This window comes from Durio zibethinus, chromosome 7, assembly GCF_047325235.1.
Source record: "Durio zibethinus cultivar Kanyao isolate XHJ-2024 chromosome 7, ASM4732523v1, whole genome shotgun sequence".
NCBI classification, from domain to species: domain Eukaryota; kingdom Viridiplantae; phylum Streptophyta; class Magnoliopsida; order Malvales; family Malvaceae; genus Durio; species Durio zibethinus.
Window position 1 is genome coordinate 6653942 of NC_143168.1, and position 17479 is coordinate 6671420.

Here is a 17479-nt window from a genome sequence, read left to right on the forward strand (position 1 = left end):
CTTTGTTTTAGGGATATTGCCATTAAGTGTAAGCTAGAGCCTCAACCATAAATAGAGGGTTGCTCCTCCCTCATTTATACACCATCAAACACTTTCGTTTCAGTGAATACAAGAGCATTTCTAGAATTCTACCTTTTCATCCTGTTTCTCTTTAACTTACGTAATCAGTCCTTCTCATTGTTCTAGTGCCTGTTCGCTTGTGTTTTAGGCTGACTTAGGCATAAAAAAGGCGATTCCAAGCCTCAGGCCGTACGGTTTCTGAGTCTAAGGTTAGAGCCCGTGACACAAGTACCAGTACCCATCGCACATCATGTGCGCATACCCCCAGCCCCCCAATCGTCAGAACCCCCACTGCCACCGGTTAGGCTCTCCGGTGATGGTGCCCCGGGTGAAAAAAATACGGCACCAGCACATGCCCGAGCCCAGCATGTGCACCGTGGCTCAAAATCTTAGACTGGGAATGAACTCTGTATGCTTAGAAATGGAATGAACTCCGTATGCCTAAGCCAACCCACGAAACAAGCGTGCAGGTGCTCAGTCGGTCAGAGAGGCATAATGCACAAGCCGGGGATCAGCTCGATTCCCCTCTGCATCCTATCGGTCCTACTGCCACAACCCTCAGTCCGACTGGGGCTTAAACATGGAATGAACTCCCTATGCCTAAGCCAACCCACGAAACGGGTATGCAGGTGCTCAGCCGATCGGAGAGGCAGAATGCACAAGCCAGGGATCAACCCAGTCCCCCCTGCATGCTACCGATCCTGCTGTCGTAAACCTCGATCCGATCGGATCTTAGACTGGGAATGAACTCCGTATGCTCAGACCAGGGATGAACTCCGTATGCCTAAGTCAACCCACGAAACGAGCATATGAGCATTTAGCCGATCGGAGAGGCCGATCGGAGAGGCATAATGCACAAGCCAGGGATCAACCCGATCCCCCTCTACTTGTTGTCGATCCTGCTATCGATCCTGCTATCATAACCCTTAGTTCGGTTAGGGCTTAGACATGGAATGAACTCTGTATGCCTAAGCCAACCCACGAAATAAGCGTACGGGTGCTCAGTCGGTCGGAGAGGCAGAATGTGCAAGCCGGGGATCGGCCTGGTCCCCCCTGCATACTGTCGATCCTACTACTGGTCCTACTACTGTAACCCTTGGTTCGGTCTGATCTTAGACTAGAAATGAACTCCGCATGCTTAGACATGGAATGAACTCCGTATGCCTAAGCCAACCCATGAAATGAGCATGCGGGCACTCAGTCGACCGGAGAGGCAGAATGCGTAAGTCGAGGATTGGCCTGGTCCCCCCTGTGTGCTGTCGATCCTGTTATCGCAACCCTCAATTTGGTCTGATCTTAGACTAGGAATGAACTCCGTATGCTTAAGTCAACCCACGAAATGAGTGCACAGGTGCTGAACCGGTCGGAAAGGCATAATGCGCAAGTTGAGGATCAGCTCGGTCCCCCCTACGTGCTATCGATCCTACTGCTGGTTCTGCTACCACAACCATCAGTCTGATCCAATCTTAGACTGGGAATGAACTCTGAATTCTTAGACATGGAATGAACTCTATATGCTTAAGCCAACCCTTGAAATGAGTGTGGGGGCACTCAGCTGGTCGAAGAGGTAGAATGCACAAGCCGGGGACCATCCCGATCCCCCACTGTGTACTGTTGATCCTACTACCACAACCCTCGTTCAGTCTGATCTTAGATTGGGAATGAACTCTGTATGCCTAAGTCAACCCACGAAACAAGCGTTCGGGCACTGAGTCGACCGGAAAGGCATAATGCGTAACTCGAGGATCAGGTCGGTCCCTCTCTGCATGCTACCGATCCCGCTACCACAACCCTCGGTCCGGCTGGGGCTTAGACATGGAATGAACTCCCTATGCTTAACCAACCCATGAAATGGGTGTGCGGGCGTTCAGCCAACCGGAGAGGTAGAATCTGCAAGCTAGGGACAGGCTCCATCCCCCCTACGTGCTGTCGATCCTGCTGTCGCAACCCTTGGTCCGATTCGATCTTAGACTGGGAATGAACTCTGTATGCTTAGACTGGGGATGAACTCCATATGCCTAAGTCAACCCACGAAACGAAAGTGCGGCCGCTCAACCGGTCGGAGAGGTCGGTCGGAGAGACATAATGTGTAAGCCGAGAATCAACCCGGTCCCCTTCTGCATGCTACCGATCCCGCTATCGGTCCTACTGCTACAACCCTCAGTCCAGCTGGGGTTTAGACATGGAATGAACTCCGTATGCCTAAGCCAACCCATAAAATGAGCATGCAGGCGCTCAGCCGGCCGGAGAGGTAGAATGTGCAAGTCGGGGATCAGCCCAGTTCCCTCTTGTGTGCTGCCAATCCTGCTATCGCAACCCTTGGTCTGATCCGATCTTAGACTGGGAATGAACTCCTTATGCTTAGACATGGAATGAACTCCGTATGCCTAAGCCAACCCACGAATCGAGTGTACAGGTGCTCAACTGGCTGGAGAGGTAGAATACGTAAATCGGGGGCCGACCTGCTCCCCCCTGCGTGCTGTCGAACCTACTGCCACAACCTTCAGTCCGGTCCAATCATAGATTGGGAATGAACTCCGTATGCCTAAGTCAACCCATAAAATGAGCGTACGGGCGTTGAGCCAATCAGAGAGGCATAATGCACAAGTTGGGGATCAACCCAATCCCCCTCTACGTGCTGCAGGTCCTGCTGCCACAACCCTCAATTCGGCTAGGGCTTAGACATGGAATGAACTCCGTATGCCTAAGCCAACCCATGAAAAGGGTGTGCGGGCGTTCAGCCGGTCGGAGAGGCAGAATGTGCAAGCTAGGGATCGGCCTAGTCCCCCTACATGCTGTCGATCCTGCTGCCGCAACCCTCAATTCGTTCTGATCTTAGACTGAGAATGAACTCCATATGCTTAGACTGGGGATGAACTCTATATGCCTAAGTCAACCCATGAAACGAGTGTGCGGACGCTCAGCCGACCAGAGAGGTAGGATGCGCAAGCCAGGGATCGAACGGATGATAGGTGGGTTCAAGTACATCTTCATATTTCTACCATGCCAATGCCATTTTTATGGCTTTTAAATTCATACAATGGTCCCCTAAGCCTTCATGTGAAGTTTCGCGGCAAGACGACCCGTTTTTTATTTTTCATGATTTTTGAAACTTTTTACGTTTCAGGATTTTTTAAAATTTTTTTAGAAATAATTTTGTGTCCAAATTTGGTAGAGGTAATCCTTGTACTTTTTTTGGCATGCTCAAAAAAATTCAGCTAAAAACTCGAAGTGGAGAAGATTTTGTGACCGTTTGAAAAAAGTGTCCCCATTTCAGACACTTTAATGGCTACTGGCAGCAAACCTATAAAATCTCAAATGCTCTTTAAAGGGGTGTGAGTTCTTGAGGTTTGATGAGGGATAGGGGACCAATATGAGGGCCAAGTACCAGCACCCATCGCACATCTTGTGCGCACACCCCCCAGCCCTCCCAATCGTCGGAACCCCCAATGCCGCCAGTTAGGCTCTCCGGGGATGCTCCAACGATGGTGCCTCGGGCAAAAAAAATGTGGCACCAGCACATGCCCGAGCCTAGCATGTGCACCGTGGCTCAAACTCTTACACTGGGAATGAACTCCGTATGTTTAGACTTGGAATGAACTCCGTATGCCTAAGCCAACCCACGAAACGAGCGTGCGGGCGCTCAGCCAACCGGAGAGGCAGAATGCGCAAGTCGGGGATCAACCCGATCCCCTTCTATGTGCTACCGATCCCACTGGCACAACCCTCAGTCTGGCTGGGGCTTATACGTGGAATGAACTCCCTATGCCTAAGCCAACCCACGAAACGGGCGTGCGGGCCCTCAGCCGATCGGGGAGGCAGAATGCGCAAGCCGGGGATCGACCCGATCCCACCTGCATGCTATCGATCCTGCTGTCGTAACCCTCAGTCTGATCTGATCTTAGACTGGAATGAACTCTGTATGCTTAGACTGGGGATGAACTCTGTATGCCTAAGTCAACCCATGAAACGAGCGTGCGGGCGCTCAGTCGGTCGGACAGGAAGAATACGCAAGTCGGGGATCGGCCCGGTCCCCCCTACGTGCTGTCGATCCTGTTGCTGGTCCTATTACCACAACCCTCAGTCCAGTCTGATCTTAGGCTGGGAATGAACTTCGTATGCTTAGACATGGAATGAACTCCGTATGCCTAAGCCAACCCACGAAATGAGCTTGCGGGTGCTCAGTCGACCGAAGAGGAAAAATGCACAAGTCGGGACCGGCCCGGTCACCCCTGCGTGCTGTCGATCCTGCTGTCGCAACCCTCAGTTTGATCTGATCTTACACTGGGAATGAACTCTGTATGCCTAAGTCAACCCATGAAAGGAGCGTGCGGGCACTGAGCCAGTCGGAGAGGCATAATGCGTAAGCCGACGATCTGCTCGATCCCCCTCTGCGTGCTCCTCGGTCCAGCTACCACAACCCTTGATCCGGCTGGGGCCTAAACATGGAATGAACTCCCTATGCCTAAGTCAACCCATGAAACGGGCATGCGGGTGCTTGGCCGACCGAAGAGGTAGAATGTGCAAGCCAGAGATCGACCCAGTCCCCTCTGCGTGCTGTCGATCCTGTTGTCGCAAGCCTCAGTCCGGTCCGATCTTAGACTGGGAATGAACTCCGTATGCCTAAGTCAACCCACGAAACGAGCTTGCGGGCGCTGAGCTGGCCGGAGAGGCATAATGCGCAAGCCAGGGATCGGCCCGGTCCCCCTCTACATGCTACCGATCCCGCTGCCACAACCATCGGTCCGGTTTAACCGACCAAAGAGGCAGGATGCGCAAGCTGGGGATCGAACGGGTGGTAGGTTGGTTCAAGCACATCTTCATATTTTTTCCTTGCCAATGCCATTTTTAAGGCTTGTAAATTCATGCAATGGTCCCCTAAGCCTTCATGTGAAGTTTCATGGCAAGACGACTCGTTTTCTATTTTTCACGATTTTCAAAACATTTTACGGTTCGAGATTTTTTAAAATTTTTTTAGAAAGCATTTTGTGTCCAAATTTGGTAGAGGTAATCCTTGTACTTTTGTTGGCATGCAAAAAACAATTCAGCTAAAAACTTGAAGTGGAGCAGATTTTGTGATCTTTTGAAAAAAGTGTCCCTATTTCAGACACTTTAATGGCTACTGGCAGCAAACCTATAAAATCTCAAATGCTCTTTAAGGGGGTGTGGGGTCTCGAGGTTTGATGAGGGATAGGGGGCCAATATAAGGGCCAAGTACCAGCACCCATTGCACATCATGTGTGCACACCCCCCGACCCCCCAATCATCGAAACCCCCAATGCCGTCGGTTAGGCTCTCTGGTGATGCTTCGGTGATAGTGCCCCGAGCAAAAAAAATGTGGCACCAGCAAATGCCCAAGCCCAGCATGTGCACCGTGGCTTAAACTCTTAGACTGGGAGTGAACTTCGTATGCTTAGACAGGGAATGAACTCTGTATCCCTAAGCCAACCCAGGAAACGAGCGTGTGGGCACTCAACCGACCAGAGGGGCAGAATGCGCAAGCTGGGGATCGGTTTGATCCTACTGCCATAACCCTCGGTCCAATCCGATCTTAGACTGGGAATGAACTTCGTATGCTTAGACTCGGGATGAACTCCGTATGCCAAAGTCAACCCACGAAACGAGCGTGCGGGCACTCAACCAGCCGGAGAGGCTAGCCGAAATAGCAGAATGCACAAGCTGGGGATCGACCCGATCCCCCTGCGTGCTGCCGATCCTACTACTGGTCCTGCTACCGTAACCCTTGGTCCAATCTGATCTTAGACTGGGAATGAACTCTATATGCTTAGACATGGAATGAACTTCGTATGCCTAAACCAACCCACGAAATGAGCGTGCGGGTCCTCAGCCGACCGGAGAGGCAGAATGAGCAGGTTGGGGACCGACCTGATCCCCCCTACGTGCTGTCGATCCTACTACCGCAACCCTCGGTCCGATCCGATCTTAGGTTGGGAATGAACTCCATATGCCTAAGTCAACCCACGAAACAAGTGTTCGGGCACTGAGCCGATCGGAGAGGCATAATGCGCATGACGAGGATCGACCCAGTTCCCCTCTGCGTGCTGCTTAGACTGGGAATGAACTCCGTATCCTTAGACTGGGGATGAACTTCGTATGCCTAAGTCAACCCACGAAATGAGTGTGCGGGCGCTCAATCGATTGGAAGGGCTGATCGGAGAGGCGTAATGCACAAGCCGAGGATCAGCTCGGTCCCACTCTACGTGCTGCCGATCCTGCTACCATAACCCTCGGTCTGGCTAGGGCTTAAATATAGAATGAACTCCGTATGCCTAAACTAACCCACAAAACGAGCGTGCGGGCACTCAGTCGGTCAGAGAGGTAGAATGCGTAAGCCGAGGATCGGCTCGATCCCCTCTGTGAGCTATCGATCCTGCTGCTGGTCCCTCGGTCTGTATGCTTAGACATGGAATGAACTCCGTATACCTAAGCCAACCCACGAAATGAGCGTGCGGGCGTTTAGCCTGTCGGAGAGGCAGAATGAGCAAGCCAGGGATCGGCCTAGTCCCCCCTGTGTGCTGTCGATCCTACTGTCGGAACCCTTGGTCTGGTCCGATCTTAGACTGGGAATGAACTCCGTATGCCTAAGTCAACCCATGAAACGAGCGTGCGGGCACTTAGTCGATCGGAAAGGCATAATGTGCCAGCCGGGGATCTGCCCGATCCCCCTCTGCATGCTACCGATCCCGCTACCACAACCCTCGATCCAGCTGGGGCTTAAACATGGAATGAACTCCCTATGCCTAAGCCAACCCATGAAACGACCATACGGGCGCTCAGCCGGCTGAAGAGGCAGAATGTGCAAGCAGGGGATCGGCCCGATCCCCCCTGCGTGTGTCGATCCTACTGTCGTAAGGCTCGGTCCAGTCTGATCTTAGACTGGGAATGAACTCCGTATGCTTAGACTAGGGATGAACTCCGTATCCTAAGTCAACCCATGAAATGAGCGTGCGGATGCTCAGTCGACCAGAAAGGTAAGATGCGCAAGCTGGGGATCGAACGAGTGGTAGGTGGGTTCAAGCACATCTTCATATTTATGCCATGCCAATGCCATTTTTATGGCTTGTAAATTCATACAATGGTCCCCTAAGCCTTCATATGAAGTTTCGTGGCAAGACGACCCATTTTCTATTTTTCACGATTTTCAAAACTTTTTTTGGTTCGAGATTTTTTAAAATTTTTTTAGAAGGTGTTTTGTCCGTAAATTTGGTAGAGCTGATCCTTGTATTTTTTTTGGCATGTACAAAAAATTTTAGCTAAAAACTCAAAGTGGAGAAGATTTGGTGACCATTTGAAAAAAGAGTCCCTATTTCAGACACTTTAATGGGTACTGGCAGCAAACCTATAAAATCTCAAACGCTCTTTAAGGGGGTGTGAGTTCTCGAGGTTTGATGAGGGATAGGGGGCCAATATAAGGGCCAAGTACCAGCACCCATCACAAATCATGTGCGCACACCCCCCGGCCCCCCAATCGTCGGAACCCTCAATGCCACCGGTTAGACTCTTCGACGATGCTCCGACGATGGTGCCCTGGGTGAAAAAAAAGTGACACCAGCACAGGCTCGAGCCCAGCATGTACACCGTAGCTCAAAATCTTAGACTGGGAATGAACTCCGTATGCTTAGACATGGAATGAACTCCGTATGCCTAAGCCAACCCATGAAATGAATGTGAGGGCGCTCAGTCGGTCGGAGAGGCAGAATGCACTAGCCAGGGATCGTCCTGATCACCCCTACGTGATGTCGATCTTGCTACCACAACCCTCGGTCTGGTCTGATCTTGGACTGGGAATGAACTCTGTATGCATAAGTCAACCCACGAAATGAGCGTGCGGGCGCTGAGCCAACCGGAGAGGCACAATGCGTAAGCCGAGGATCGGCCCGATCCCCCCTGCGTGCTGCCGATCCTACTGCTACAACCCTTGGTCCGGTCTGATATTAGACTGTGAATGAACTCTGTATGCTTAGACTGGGGATGAACTCCGTATGCCTAAGTCAACCCACGAAACGAGCGTGCAGGCGCTCAGCCAGCCAGAGAGGCAGAATACGCAAGCCGGGGATCGACCTGGTCCCCCCTACTTATTATCGATCCTGCTTCTGGTCCTGCTACCACAACCCTCAGTCTAGTATGATCTTAGACTGGGAATGAACTCCTTATGCTTAGACATGGAATGAACTCCGTATGCCTAAGCCAACCCGTGAAACGAGCGTGCGGGTGCTCAACTGACTAGAGAGGCAGATGCGTAAGCTGGGGATCGGCCTGGTCCCCCCTGTGTGCTGTCGATCCTATTGTCGCAACCCTTGGTCCGATTCGATCTTAGATTGGGAATGAACTCCGTATGCCTAAGTCAACTCATGAAACGAGCGTGCAGACGCTGAGCCAGCTGGAGAGGCATAATGAGCAAGCCGGGGATCAGCCTGATCCCCCTCTACATGCTGCCACAACCCTCGGTCCTGCTGCCACAACCCTCGGTCCGACTGGGGCTTAGACATGGAATGAACTCCGTATGCCTAAGCCAACCAATGAAACCAGTGTGCGGGCGATCAGCTGGTCGGAGAGGCAGAATGCGCAACCCAAGGATCGATCTGATCCCCCCTACGTGGTGTCGATCCTGCTTCTGGTCCTGCTACCGCAACCTTCGGTCTGGTCCGATCTTAGACTGGGAACGAACTCCTTATGCTTAGACATGGAATGAACTCCGTATGCCTAAGCCAACCCAGGAAACGAGCGTACGGGCGCTCAGCCGGTCGGAGAGGCAAAATTTGCAAGCTGGGGATCAGCCCGATCCCCCTTGCACACTGTCAATCCTACTATCGTAACCCTCAGTCCGATCCGATCTTAGACTGGGAATGAACTCTGTATGCCTACGTCAACCCACGAAACGAGCGTACGGATACTGCACCGACCGAAGAGGCATAATGCGTAAGTCGAGGATCAGCCAGGTCCCCCTCTGCGTGCTACCGATCCCGCTGCCACAACCCTCAGTCCGGCTGGGGCTTAGACATGGAATGAACTCCTTATGCCTAAGCGAACCTATGAAACGGGCATTCGGGCACTCAACCGATCGGAGAGGCAAAATACGTAAGCCGGGGACCGGCCCGATCCCTTCTGCGTGCTGCCGATCCTGCTGCCGCAACATTCGGTCTGGTTTGATCCTAGACTGGGAATGAACTCTGCATACGTAGACTAGGGATGAACTTCGTATGCCTAAGTCAACCCAGAAACCAACGTGCGGGCGCTCAGCCGACCAGAGAGGCATGATGCGCAAGCCGGGGATCGAACGGGTGGTAGGTGGGTTCAAGCACATCTTATATTTCTGCCATGCCAATGCCATTTTTATGGCATGTAAATTCATACAATGGTCCCCTAAGCCTTCATGTGAAGTTTCGTGGCAAGATGACCCGTTTTCTATTTTTCATGATTTTTTAAACTTTTTGCGGTTCGAGATTTTTTTAAATTTTTTTAGAAAGAGTTTTGTCCCAAATTTGGTAGAGGTGATCCTTGTATTTTTGTTGGCATGCATAAAAAAATTCAGCTAAAAACTTGAAGTGGAGAAGATTTTGTGACCGTTTGAAAAAAGTGTCCCCATTTCAGACACTTTAATGGTTACTGGCAGCAAACCTATAAAATTTGAAATGTTCTTTAAGGGGGTGTGAGTTCTTGAGGTTTGATGAGGGATAGGGGGCCAATATAAGGGCCAAGTACCAGCATCCATCGCACATCATGTATGCATACCCCCTGGCCCCCCCAATCACCGGAACCCCCAATGCCACCGGTTAGGCTCTTCAGCGATTCTCCGACGATAGTTCCCTAGGGAAAAAAATGCTACACCAGCACATGCCCGAGCCCAGGATGTGCACCGTGGCTCAAAATCTTAGACTGGGAATGAACTCCGTATGCTTAGACATGGAATGGATTCCGTATGCCTAAAGCAACCCACGAAACGAGCGTGCAGGCGCTCAGCAGGCCAAAGAGGCAGAATGCGCAAGTCGGGGATCGACCCGATCCGCCCTGTGTGCTGTCGATCCTGCTGCCACAACCCTCGATTTGGTCTGATCTTAGACTGGGAATGAACTCCGTATGCATAACTCAACCCACGAAATGAGCGTGCGAGCACTGAGACGGCCGAAGAGGCATAATGCGCAAGCCGGGGATCGGTTCAGTCCCCTTCTACGTGCTGCCAGTCCTGCTACCACAACCCTCGATCCGGCTCAAGCTTAGACTTGGAATGAACTCTTTATGCCTAAGCCAACCCACGAGACGAGCGTGCGGGCGCTCAGCCGACCGGAGAGGTAGAATGCGCAAGTTGAGGATCAACCCGGTCCCCCTGCGTGCTGTCGATCCTACTGTCGCAACCCTCGGTCCGGTCCGATTTTAGACTGGGAATGAACTCCGTATGCTTAGACTGGGGATGAACTCTGTATGCCTAAGTCTACCCATGAAACGAGCGTACGAGCGTTCAACCGGTCAGAGAGGCCGATCGAAGAGGCATAATGCACAAGCAGAGGATCAGCCCGATCCCCCTCTGTGTGCTGCCAATCCCGCTGTTGGTCTTGCTGCCACAACCCTCAGTCTGGCTAGGGCTTAGACATGGAATGAATTCCGTATACCTAAGCCAACCTAAGAAATGAGCGTGCGAGTGCTCAGCCAGCCGGAGAGGCAGAATGCGTAAGCCGAGGATCGGCCCTATCCCTCCTGCGTGATGTCGATCCTGCTGCTGGTCCTGCTATCGCAACCCTCGGTTTGATCCTATCTTAGACTGGGAATTAACGTATGCTTAGACATGGAATGAACTCCGTATGCCTAAGCCAACCCACAAAACGAGCGTGCGGGTGCTCAGCCGACCGGAGAGGTAGAATGTGCAAGTCGAGGATCGGCCCGGTCCCCCCTGCGTGCATCGATCCTGCTACCACAACCCTCGGTCTGATCCAATCTTAGACTGGGAATGAACTATGTATGCCTAAGTCAACCCACGAAACGAGCGTGCGAGCGTTGAGCCGGCTGGAGAGGCATAATGAGCAAGCCGGGGATCGGCCCGATCCCCCTCTGCGTGCTGTCGGTCCCGCTACCACAACCCTCGATCCGGTTGGGGCGTAGACATGGAATGAACTCCCTATGCCTATTCCAACCAACGAAATGGGCGTGCAGGCACTTAGCCAGTCGGAGAGGCAGAATGCGCAATCTGAGGATTGGCCCGGTCCCCCCTGCGTGCTGTCGATCCTGCTGCCGTAACCCTCGATCCGGTCCGATCTTAGATCGGGAATGAACTCCGTATGCTTAGACTGGGGATAAACTCCGTATGCCCAAGTCAACCCCTGAAACGAGCGTGCGGTCGCTCAGCCGACCAGAAAGTCAGGATGCACAAGCCGGGGATCGGACGGGTGGTAGGTGGGTTCAAGCACATATTCATATTTCTGCCATGCCAATGCCATTTTTCAGCCTTGTAAAATCATACAAGGGTCCCCTAAGCCTTCATGTGAAGTTTCATGGCAAGACGACCCGTTTTCTATTTTTCATGATTTTTGAAACCTTTTAAGGTTCGGGATTTTTTAAAATTTTTTTAGCAAGAGTTTTGTCCCCAAATTTGGTAGAGGTGATCCTTGTATTTTTGTTGGCATGCACAAAAACATTCAGCTAAAAACTCGAAGTGGAGAAGATTTTGTGACCGCTTGAAAAAAGTGTCCATATTTCAGACACTTTATTGGCTACCGGTAGCAAACCTATAAAATCTCAAATGCTCTTTAAGGGGTGTGATTTCTCAAGGTTTGATGAGGGATAGGGGGCCAATATAAGGGCCAAGTACGAGCACCCATCGCACATCATGTGCACACACCCCTCGGCCCCCCCAATCGCCGAAACCCCCAATGCCGTCGGTTAGGCTCTCCGGCGATGCTCCGGCGATGCTCCGGCGATGGTGCCCCCGACGAAAAGAATGTGGCACCAGCACATGCCCGAGCCCAGCATGTGCATCATGGCTCAAAATCTTAGACTGGGAATGAACTCCATATGCTTAGACATGGAATGAACTCCGTATGCCTAAGCCAACCCACGAAACGAGCGTACGGGCGGTCAGCCGGCCGGAAAGGCAGAATGCACAAGCCGGGGATCGGCCCGATCCCCCCTACATTTTGTCAATCCTGCTGTCATAACCCTGGGTCTGGTCTGATCTTAGACTGAGAATGAACTCTGTCTGCATAAGTGAACCCACGAAACGAGCGTGCGGGCACTGAGTCAGTCGAAGAGGCATAATGCGCAAGCAGGGGATAAGCCCGATCCCCTTCTGCGTGCTGCCACAACCCTCTGTCCAATTGGGGCTTAGACATGGAATGAACTACCTATGCCTAAGCCAACCCAAGAAATAGGCGTGCGGGCCCTCAACCGATCGGAGAGGCAGAATGCACAAGTCGGTAATCGACCCGGTCCCCCCTGCATGCTGTCGATCCTGCTGTCACAACCCTCGATCCGATCTGATCTTAGACTGGGAATGAACTCTGTATACTTAGATTGGGGATGAACTTCGTATGCCTAAGTCAACCCATGAAATGAGCGTGCGGGCACTCAACCGGCCGAAGAGGTCGATCGGAGAGGCATAATGCGTAAGCTAGGGAACAGCCCGGTCCCCCTCAACGTGCTGTCGATCACGCTGCCGGTTTTACTGCCACAATCCTCGGTTTGGCTGGGGCTTAGACATGGAATGAACTCCCTATGCCTAAGCCAACCCTCAAAATGGGCATGCGGGTGCTCAGTCGGCCGGAGAGGCAGAATGCGCAAGTCAGGGATTGGCCCGGTCCCCCCTGCGTGCTGCCGATCCTGCTGCCTGGTGATGAACTCTGTATGCCTAAGCCAACCCACGAAATGAGCGTGTGGGTGCTCAGTCGGTCAGAGAGGCAGAATGTGCAAGCCAGAGATCGACCCGATCCCCCCTGTGTGCTGTCGATCCTGCTACTGCAACCCTCAGTCCGATCCAATCTTAGACTAGGAATGAACTCCGTATGCCTAAGTCAACCCATGAAACGAACGTGCTGGCACTGAGCTGGCTGGAGAGGCATAATACGCAAGCCAAGGACTGACCCGGTCCCCCTCTGTGTGCTATCGGTCCCGCAGCCACAACCCTCGGTCCGGTTGGGGCTTAGACATGGAATGAACTCCCTATGCTTAAGCCAACCCATGAAATGGGCGTGCGGGTGCTCAGCCGGTCAGAGAGGCAGAACGCGCAAGCCAGGGATCAGCCCTATCACCCTGCATGCTGTCGATCTTGCTGCTGCAACCCTCAGTCCGATCTAATCTTAGACTGGGAATGAACTCCGTATGCCTAAGTTAACCCACGAAACGATCGTGCGGGCATTAAGCCGACCGGAGAGGCATAATGCGCTAGCCGGGGATTGGCACGATCCCCCTCTACGTGCTGCCGATCCCGCTACCACAACCCTAGGTCCGGCTGGGGCTTAGACATGGAATGAACTCCCTATGCCTAAGCCAACCCACGAAACGACCATGCGGGCGCTCAACCTGTTAGAGAGGCAGAATGCGCAAGCAGGGGATCGGCCCGGTCCCCCCTGCGTGTGCCTATCCTACTACCGTAAGCCTCGGTCCAGTCTGATCTTAGACTGGGAATGAACTCCGTATGCTTAGACTGGGGATGAACTCCGTATGCCTAAGTCAACCCACGAAATGAGCGTATGGTCGCTCAGATGGCCGGAGAGGCATAATGCGCAAGCCGAGGATCAGCCCGGTCCCCCTCCACGTGCTGCCGATCCTGCTACTACAACCCTCGGTCCGGCTGGGGCTTAGACATGGAATGAACTCCCTATGCCTAAGCCAACCCACGAAACGATCATGCGAGTGCTCAGCCGGCTGGAGAGGCAGAATACGCAAGCAGGGGATCGGCCCGGTCCCCCCTGCGTGCTGCCGATCCTGCTGCCGCAACCCTCGATTCCTTTTGATCTAAGAATGGGAATGAACTCCGTATGCTTAGACTGGTGATGCACTCCGTATGCCTAAGTCAACCCACGAAATGAGCGTGCGGGCGCTCAGCCGGCCAAAGAGGCATAATGCGTAAGCCGGGGATCAGCCCGATCCCCCTCCGCGTGCTATCGATCCAGCTGCCAGTCCTACTGCTACAACCCTCGGTCTAGCTGGGGCTTAGACATGGAATGAACTTCGTATGCCTAAGCCAACCCACGAAACGAGCGTGCGGGCGCTCAGCCGGTCGGAGAGGTAGAATGTACAAGCTGGGGATCGGCCCGGTCCCCTTACGTGCTGTCGATCCTGCTACCGTAAACCTCGGTCCGGTTTGATCTTAGACTGGGAATGAACTCTTTATTCCTAAGTCAACCCACGAAACGAGCGTGCGGGCGCTAAGCTGGTCGGAGAGGCGTAATGCGCAAGCCAGGGATCGGCCCAGTCCCCCTCTGCGTGCTACCGGTCCCGTTGCCAAAACCCTCGGTCCGACTGGGGCTTAGACATGGAATGAACACCCTATGCCTAAGCCAACCCACGAAACGGGCGTGCGGGTGCTCAGTGGGTCGAAAAGGCAGAATGCGCAAGCCGAAGATCAGCCTGGTCCCCCCTGCGTGCTACCGATCCTGCTGTCGCAACCCTCGGTCCGATCCAATCTTACACTGGGAATGAACTCCGTATGCTTAGACTAGGGATGAACTCCGTATGGCTAAGTCAACTCACGAAACGAGCGTACATGTGCTTAGCTGACTGGAGAGGCAGGATGCGCAAGCTGGGGATCGAACAGGTGGTAGGTGGGTTCAAACACATCTTCATATTTCTGCCATGCCAATGCCATTTTTATGGCTTGTATATTCATACAATGGTCCCCTAAGCCTTCTTGTGAAGTTTCGTGGCAAGACGATCCGTTTTCTATTTTTCATGATTTTTGAAACTTTTTGCGGTTCGAGATTTTTTAAAATTTTTTTAGAAAGAGTTTTGTCCCCAAATTTGGTAGAGGTGATCCATGTATTTTTGTTGGCATGCAAAAAATTTTAGACTGGGAATGAACTCGTATGTTTAGACGTGGAATGAACTCCGTATGCCCAAGCCAACCCACGAAACGAGCGCGCAGGCGCTCAGTCGGTCGGAGAGGTAGAATGTGCAAGCCAGGGATTGGCCCGATCCCCCCTACGTGCTGTCGATCCTACTACCGCAACCCTCAATCCGGTCTGATCTTAGACTGGGAATGAACTCCGTACGTATAAGTCAACCCACAAAAGGAGCGTACGGGTGTTAAGCCGATCGAAGAGGCATAATGCACAAACCGGGGATCGGCTCGGTCCCTTTCTGCGTGATGCAGGTCCCGCCACCACAACCCTCAGTCTGACTGGGGCTTAGACATGGAATGAACTCCCTATGCCTAAGCCAACCCACGAAACGGACGTGCGGGTGCTCAGCCGACTGGAGAGGCAAAATGCGCAAGTCGAGGATTGGGTTGGTCCCCCCTGCGTGCTGCTGATCCTGCTGCCGCAACCTTCGGTCAGTTTGATCTTAGATTGGGAATGAGCTCCGTATGCTTAGACTGGGGATGAACTCCATATGCCTAAGTCAACCCATGAAACGAGCGTACGGGCGCTCAGCCGACGGAGAGGTCGGTCGGAGAGGCATAACGCGTAAGCCAGGGATCAGCCCGGTCCCCCTCTGTGTGTTGCCGATCCGATTGTCGGTCCTATTGCCACAACCCTTGGTCTGACTGGGGTTTAAACACGGAATGAACTTCGTATAACTAAGCCAACCCACGAAACGAGCGTACGAGCGCTCAGCAGGTAGGAGAGGCAGAATGCGTAAGCAGGATCGACCTGGTCCCCCCTACGTGTAGTCAATCCTGATACTGGTCCTGCTGTCGCAAGCTTCGGTCCGGTCTGATCTTAGACTAGGAATGAACTCCGTATGCTTAGGCATGGAATAAACTCTATATGCCTAAGCCAACCCACGAAATGAGCGTACGGGCGCTTAGTTGCTCGGAGAGGCAGAATGCGCAAGCTAGAGATCAACCTGGTCCCCCCCTGTGTGCTGTCGATCCTGCTACTGCAACCCTCAGTCCGATCCGATCTTAGACTAGGAATGAACTCCGTATGCCTAAGTCAACCCACGAAATGAGGGTGCTAGCGCTGAGCTGGCTGGAGAGGCATAATGCGTAAGCTGGGGATCGACCCAGTCCCCCTCTGCGTGCTGTCGGTCTCGCAGCCACAACCCTCAGTCTGGCTGGGGCTTAGACATGGAATGAACTCCTTATGCCTAAGCCAACCCACGAAATGGGCATGCGGGTGCTCAGCTGGTCAGAGAGGCAGAATGCGTAAGCCGGGGATCGGTCCTGTCCCACTGCATGCTGTTCATCCTACTGTTGCAACCCTCAGTCTGGTCTAATCTTAGATAGGGAATGAACTCCGTATGCCTAAGTCAACACACGAAATGAGCGTGCGGGCACTGAGCCGATCGGAGAGGCATAATGCACCAGTTGGTGATCGGCCCGATCCCTTTCTGCTGCTGCCGATCCCGCTACCACAACCCTCGGTCTGGCTGGGGCTTAGACATGGAATGAACTCCCTATGCCTAAGCCAACCCATGAAATGACCATGCGAGCACTCAGCCGATTGGAGAGGCAGAATGCGCAAGCAAGGGATCTGTCCGGTCCCCCCTGCATGTGCCGATCCTATTGTCGTAAGCCTCGATCCAGTCTGATCTTAGACTGGGAATGAACTCCGTATGCTTAGACTGGGGATGAACTCCGTATGCTTAAGTCAACCCATGAGACGAGCGTGCGGGCGTTGAGCCGACCGGAAAGGCATAATGTACAAGCCGGGGATCGACTCGGTCCCCCTCTGCATGCTGCAGGCCCTGCTGCCACAACCCTCGGTTCGACTGGGGCTTAGACTTGGAATGAACTCCCTATGCCTAACCATCCCACGAATTGGCTGTGCGGGCGTTCAGCTGACTGGAGAGGTAGAATGCGTAATCCGAAGATCGGCCCGGTCCCCTCCGCGTGCTACTGATCCTACTGCCGTAACCCTCGATCCGGTCTGATCTTAGACTGGGAATGAACTCCGTATGCTTAGACTGGGGATGAACTTTGTATGTCTAAGTTAACCCACGAAACGAGCGTGCGGGCGCTCAGTCGACCAGAGAGATAGAATGCTCAAGCCGAGGATCGGCTCGGTCCCCCACTGTGTGCTGTCGATCCTGCTGCCACAACCCTCGGTCTGGTCTGATCTTAGACTGGGAATTAACTCCGTACGCATAAGTCAACCCACAAAATGAGCGTGCGGGCGCTGAGCCAACCGAAGAGGCATAATGCGTAAGCCGAGGATCGACCCGGTCCCCTTCTGCATGCTGTCGGTCCCACTGCCACAACCCTCGGTCTGGCTAGGGCTTAGACATGGAATGAACTCCCTATGCCTAA